At 35.9% G+C, this 6,148-nt stretch overlaps 1 long non-coding RNA gene across 1 annotated transcript; it reads left to right on the top strand.

Annotated features, from left to right (window-relative positions):
• Positions 1–648: 648 nt before the first annotated feature.
• Positions 649–5,785, top strand: LOC136677098 (uncharacterized). The gene is made up of 3 exons (XR_010796335.1): positions 649–996; positions 1,125–1,191; positions 3,280–5,785. It is a non-coding gene; the product is annotated as an uncharacterized lncRNA (long non-coding RNA).
• The last annotated feature ends 363 nt before the right edge of the window (positions 5,786–6,148 follow it).

The raw sequence follows: 6,148 nt of genomic DNA, 5'->3' as shown, positions 1-6,148 counted from the left end.
AGCGCGCTGACTCCAGACACGGCTGTGGAGCTAGAGCCAGTCACTACACCATGCATTTCCTTTTATCTGGAAAAGGTTTTTTTTTTTTTTTTCTCCAAATAAAGCTGCAGTAAAAACAGGATACCCTTTTCTGACTGACTTTTACACACACACACACACACACACACATTACTCCAATACACTACCAATAGCTACACATTTATTTAGGTGTTCACTCTCCTTTCTCTCCCACTGATTGGAAACTGTGTTCATTGTCTGTATCTCTATACTGTTCACGTAACCTTTGTCCATGCGCTTGCACTTTAAATTCTCTCATCCTCTTTGCTAAGCAATTAACAACACAGCATCAAACGTTTCAGTTGGCACTCCCCAATAACATATCTATGTTCTCTGTTGAGAAGAAATGCTATGTCTTTATATTTCAGTCCAAGATCAAAGTAAAATTCAACAAGTTGCTCCATAGTTCACCTGACACGCACAGCAAGCACATAATCAACAGCAAGCACAGTACTACGGAGCCCACAAAGTATTTGCGAGGTAACGCCAAAGTCTTTTTTGCCCCAGTCCCTTTAGGGGCTCAGTAACAAAGACAATTGTGTATCATAAAACATTTGCAAAGGAGCGCAATGTATTTGCGAGGGAATGCAATAATATTTGCAAGGGAACACAAAATCAATAGTCTTTTTTTAATTTTTCCCCCAGTCCCTTTAGGGGCTCCATACCATTCCAAATCTGATTTGAGACTCCCATTTTTGTTATTTAGTTTATATAGAGTGTACATTTTAATTGTTTATCAGAGTTTAAGAGTATTGCATTTAAAGTGTCTAAATACTAAATGTTGGCTACCAGTTCTGTGATCACAAATGTAGTGTGTTGGTTTTTGTAATGCATATGAAATGACATCTTATTTCTCTGTACTATATGTTTTAAATGTGGAGAGTCTCGTCGTGCCATGACTTTCAGGAAGTTGGCTGCATTTAAGGCTCACATTTACAGGTATCATTAAAACAGGAAAACTGAAACTAGACCTAGGCTATATCATATAGGTTTTAATTTGACATGTCATTGAAAACTGCAATGGTAAATGTTGAAGACTTAAAATAATTTATATTCTCATCATTTAGGCAAGTGCCACAGTTGCTGATTTTGAAACCCTTAACCTGCTTGTGAGTCCTCAGATGTTTATTCTGGGTATGTATATATAATTGCAAGATACTCCAGAATGACAAAAGTTTAACATTTGAATTAATTACAGTGGAATTTTTGACCAATGCAAGATATTTGCTGACAGTGGAAGGACAAGTGACCTATGTTTGCTCAAGCCTCCATTAATTTCTGGAAAGGCAGCCCTATTCACCTTGTACTAAAATTTCAATTTCCAATATCGACAGGAAATTTCTTTCTTTCTCTCTCTCTACTTGTTTACTTCCTTCTCTGAATTAAACTAGCCTCTATTTCATGTTATCTTACCTGTAATTAAAAGTATTATTATATATAAAAACCTTGAAATATGATAACTTTACTGATGCAGAAACCCCATGTATGAAAATGGATTAAAAAATTCTAAAATTATCTGAAGGTAATTGGTTTTTAATATTTTGACCCATTTCTGTTGGATAATTCTTTATGAAATTATTATGAAGGGCAGTTACTGTTTACTGTCATTCATTCATCTGTTGCAACCATTTAATTCTAATCAGGGTCATTGTGGGAATAATTTGATGCAGTTGAAATTTGTGCTTTTGATATGTGAAATTAAAGGTCAAATACAGGATTTTCTGATTACTATGATACATTGAAATATTGCATAGCATATCAGTATACATGGCTTTTAGATCAGGTATCAAATTGAAATTGCAGTACTTTTGGAAAAAAATGGTTTTGTTGAGTTCGTATTAATATCTATCCTCAGTCTTCACTACAAAAAGTGTGAGCAAGCGACAACTAGGGCTGGGCGATATGACCAAAAATTCATATCTCGATATGCCTAAAAGAAATGGAGATATATGATACGATATGACATTATGAAAGCCATAACAAAATACAATGTCAAAGTATTAGTGTTTATTTTTAGCACCAAATAGGACATGCTGCATTATCTAACTGTAATTATTAATGTAATTCACCCTTTACCTCACTCATTTGCTCTGATTACTTGCAGAAAAATAAAAATAAACATAGCACAAAAAGTAAGAAAATTTGTGTCTGGTTGATTATTTCTTTGTTGTAACAGTGCTTCTTGCCAATAAACCTTATACCATTACTGTTAATTTCTCTTTTAAATGGTGCTACATTTGTAAGAAACATGCTTTTGTGAGATGAGCAGTAGAGCTGAGTATGTGGATTGCGCCAGTGAAAAATTTGTCAAATACTCACTGCCAGTGCCAAACAGCTTATTTTGTGTGATGGTGTGATGTGGCATCTCCTTCACTTGAAAAATGAGGTTTATCGTCATTGCAAGCAATCCCAATGCAGAAAAAGATATTGAGATGAAATTCTACAACCAGTGGCAATCCCATATCTCTACAGTCTGGGACCAAACTCTATCCTCCAAAATGACAACACTTGCCCCCACAGAGTGGTGTTTATCAGAGACTACCTCCAGAATTTGGTAGTGGAGAGGATGGAATGGCCTGCTAGCTCCTGACCTCAACCCCAATGAACACTTGTGGGATCAGCTTAGGCATGCTGTTCATGCCACAGTGACCAACACAACCACATGTGTGACCAGCAGTGTGTAACCAGGATGGTGACCATCATGAAGAGAAAGTCCTGGGCTGTTTATGGTTCTTCCACACGCTACTGAAGCTCCTATTTGTTAAAAGAATACATTGTTAAATTGCCAATATGTCTTGTTTCTTCAAACTTCAGTCAGCCAGTCACAACTCACCAAACGAGTCAATGGCAGAATAAGCTCTTTGGCATCGGCAGAGAGGATTGGGCTAATGTTTCATTGGCACAACCCACATACTCATTTCTACTGCTCATCCCACAAATGCATGTTCCTTATAAATGTGGCACCATTTCAAAGGGAAATTAACATGATTCCAACAGTATAAGATATATTGCCAAGAAACATTGTTACAACAAAGATATAATCTACCAAACAAAAATATCCTTATTTTTGTGCTATGTTTAGTTTTAAAAATTGTCTTGCCCATGATGTCATCTGATCTTCCCCTTACTGTATCCTCTTGTGTACAAAATTTTTATTGCAACTTTTTTGTACCTTTATTTCCACATGCTATGTTACTAACTGTGGAATTTTTATTTTTATAGACGCCTCATTGGTACAAATCCCCAGGGGTGGTCAACGTAGAGAGCAACCAAGATGTCCTGAACCATGCATCCGTGTGTATCCTTGCTTTAAAGAAACTGATGGACTTTGAATTAAATTTTATTTACAAACCGGATTCCAAAAAAGTTGGGACACTAAACAAATTGTGAATAAAAACTGAATGCAATGATGTGGAGATGGCAAATGTCAATATTTTATTTTTAATAGAACATAGATGACAGATCAAAAGTTTAATCTGAGTAAATGTAACATTTAAAAAAAATATATGTTCATTCAAAATTTCACAGTGTCAACAAATCCCAACAAAGTTGGGACAAGTAGCAATAAGTGGCAAAAAGGAGGAAATTGAGCATATAACGAACAGCTGGAAGACCAATTAACAATAATTAGGTCAATTGACAACATGATTGGGTATAAAAAGAGCTTCTCAGAGTGTCAGTGTCTCTCTGAAGCCAAGATGGTAAGAGGATCACCAATTCCACCATTGTTGCGCAGAAAGATGTTTGTTGTGCAGCAATAACATAATGGTGTTACCCAGCGTAAAAAAGCAAAGATTTTTAAGTTATCATCAACCGTGCATAACATCATCAAAAGATTCAGAGAATCTGGAACAATTGCTGTGCGTAAGGGTCAAGGCCGTAAAACTCTACTGGATGCTTGTGATCTCCGGGCCCTTAAACATCACTGCACCTCAAACAGGAACGCCACTGTCAAGGAAATAACAGATTGGGCTCAGGAATACTTCCAGAAAGCATTGTCAGTGAACACAATCCACCGTGCCATCCGCCGTTGCCAGCTGAAACTCTACAGTGCAAAGAGGAAGCCATTTCTAAGCAAGCTCCACAAGCTCAGACATTTGCACTGGGCCAGGGGTCTTTTAAAATGGAGTGTGGCAAAATGGAAGACTGTTCTGTGGTCAGATGAGTCACGATTTGAAGTTCTTTATGGAACACTGGGACGCCATGTCATCCGGACCAGAGAGGACAGGATAACCCAAGTTGTTATCAACGCTCCGTTCAGAAGCCTGCATCACTGATGGTATGGGGTTGCATGAGTGCTTGTGGCATGGGCAGCTTGCGTGTCTGAAAAGGCACCATTAATGCAGAGAACTATATTCAGGTTCAAAACATATGTTCAAAACATATGCTCCCATCTAGACGTCATCTCTTTCAGGGAAGACCCTGCATTTTTCAACAAGATAATGCCAGACCACATTCTGCAGCAATCACATCATCATGGCTACGTAGGAGAAGGATCCGGGTACTGAAATGGCCAGCCTGCAGTCCAGATCTTTCACCTATAGAGAGCATTTGGCGCATCATAAAGAGGAAGGTGTGACAAAGAAGGCCCAAGAGGCCTGTATTAGACATGAATGGGAGAGCATTCCTATTTCTAAACTTGAGAAACTGGTCTCCTCTGTCCCCAGACATCTTTTGAGTGTTGTAAGAAGAAGGGGGGATGCCACACAGTGGTAAAAAATGGCCTTGTCCCAACTTTTTTGGGATTTGTTGATGCCATGAAATTTTGAAACAACATATTTTTCCCTTAAAAATGATACATTATCTCAGTTTAAACTTTTGATCTGTGATTTGTGTTCTATTCTGAATAAAATATTAGATGTTGGCACCTCCAAATCATTGCATTCAGTTTTTATTCACAATTTGTTTAGTGTCCCAAATTTTTTGGAATCCGGTTTGTATTTAAAGGGTCATGTTCAACACAAAACTGACTCTAAGTCAGTAACATGTTGGGTTCACTGATGATATTTGAAATACAAAGTTTTAGCAATCCAGATTACATATTTTTTATTACATTTTTCATGATGTTTTATGGTCACTATTTGTGTTGTCTGGTAAGATCAAAAGTCATGTGATATAATGTAATGTTTTACTATAAAGATTTGGGCACCTTTCTTGTAATTCATCAAGGCAATAATGTAATTGGATATTGTGAAGTATTTTTGGTTAGAAAAAAAAAGCAAATATCATAAGGGGCAAAAATATTAAGTTCAAGTAAAAACATAAATGATTTGAACATGTTATGTAGTACTTGAAATTTGTCCACATTTTGCATATATTCAGTTTTAATAAAGCGTGTTACTGATTTTAATTCTGAATGTAGATTTGGACTTCTTTTGTGTATGTTATGGTTATAGTATTTTTAAAGTATTCATGCTTGGCAGACTTGATTTTTTTTTATTTAATAGTAACACTATAATCTTAATACAAAAATATTACGTGCTGGTATTGTTCAGTATATATAAAGAATTGAATGTAATTTAGATACTGTTTGTAATTAGTGTTCCTCTGTAAAAAGGTATTGTTTCTGAAAAAAGGCAGTAAATGGCTGGCAATTCTGCTGAAAATATTACTGTACATTTAAATATTTAGAGTAAAACATTGTATTATGCAATTACAGTAGTATTCTGTAAATTTTAAATACAATCTTGTTCCTGTACAAATGCAGTAATTGGCTGAAAACTCTGTTGCCAGGTATTTACTGTAAATCCCAATATTTACAGTTAAGTTTTATTCATTTACAGTAGTATTTTGTAAAGTTGAAATACATTAATGTTCCTGTAAAAATACAGTAATTGTCTGGGAGCTCAGCTGAAAGTTATTTACTGTAAATCGGTTTTTACAGTAAAGTATTGTATTATTTAATTACAGTAGTATGCTGTAAATGTGAAGTACGGTAGTGTTGAGTCTCTATGTCACACCAGTGTTGGGTTTAGACGTCGACCCGATTTTCATTACAACTAAAACAACATTGGAGCTTGACGTCATCCAAATGTTAATTTTTGAGTAATATCTGACTTTGATTACTAACCATAATTCAATGTCTAAACTA

The sequence above is a fragment of the Hoplias malabaricus genome, chromosome X2 (genome assembly GCF_029633855.1).
Source record: "Hoplias malabaricus isolate fHopMal1 chromosome X2, fHopMal1.hap1, whole genome shotgun sequence".
In the NCBI taxonomy this organism is placed as follows: Eukaryota; Metazoa; Chordata; class Actinopteri; order Characiformes; family Erythrinidae; genus Hoplias; species Hoplias malabaricus.
This window is presented reverse-complemented; position numbering and strand designations above follow the sequence as displayed.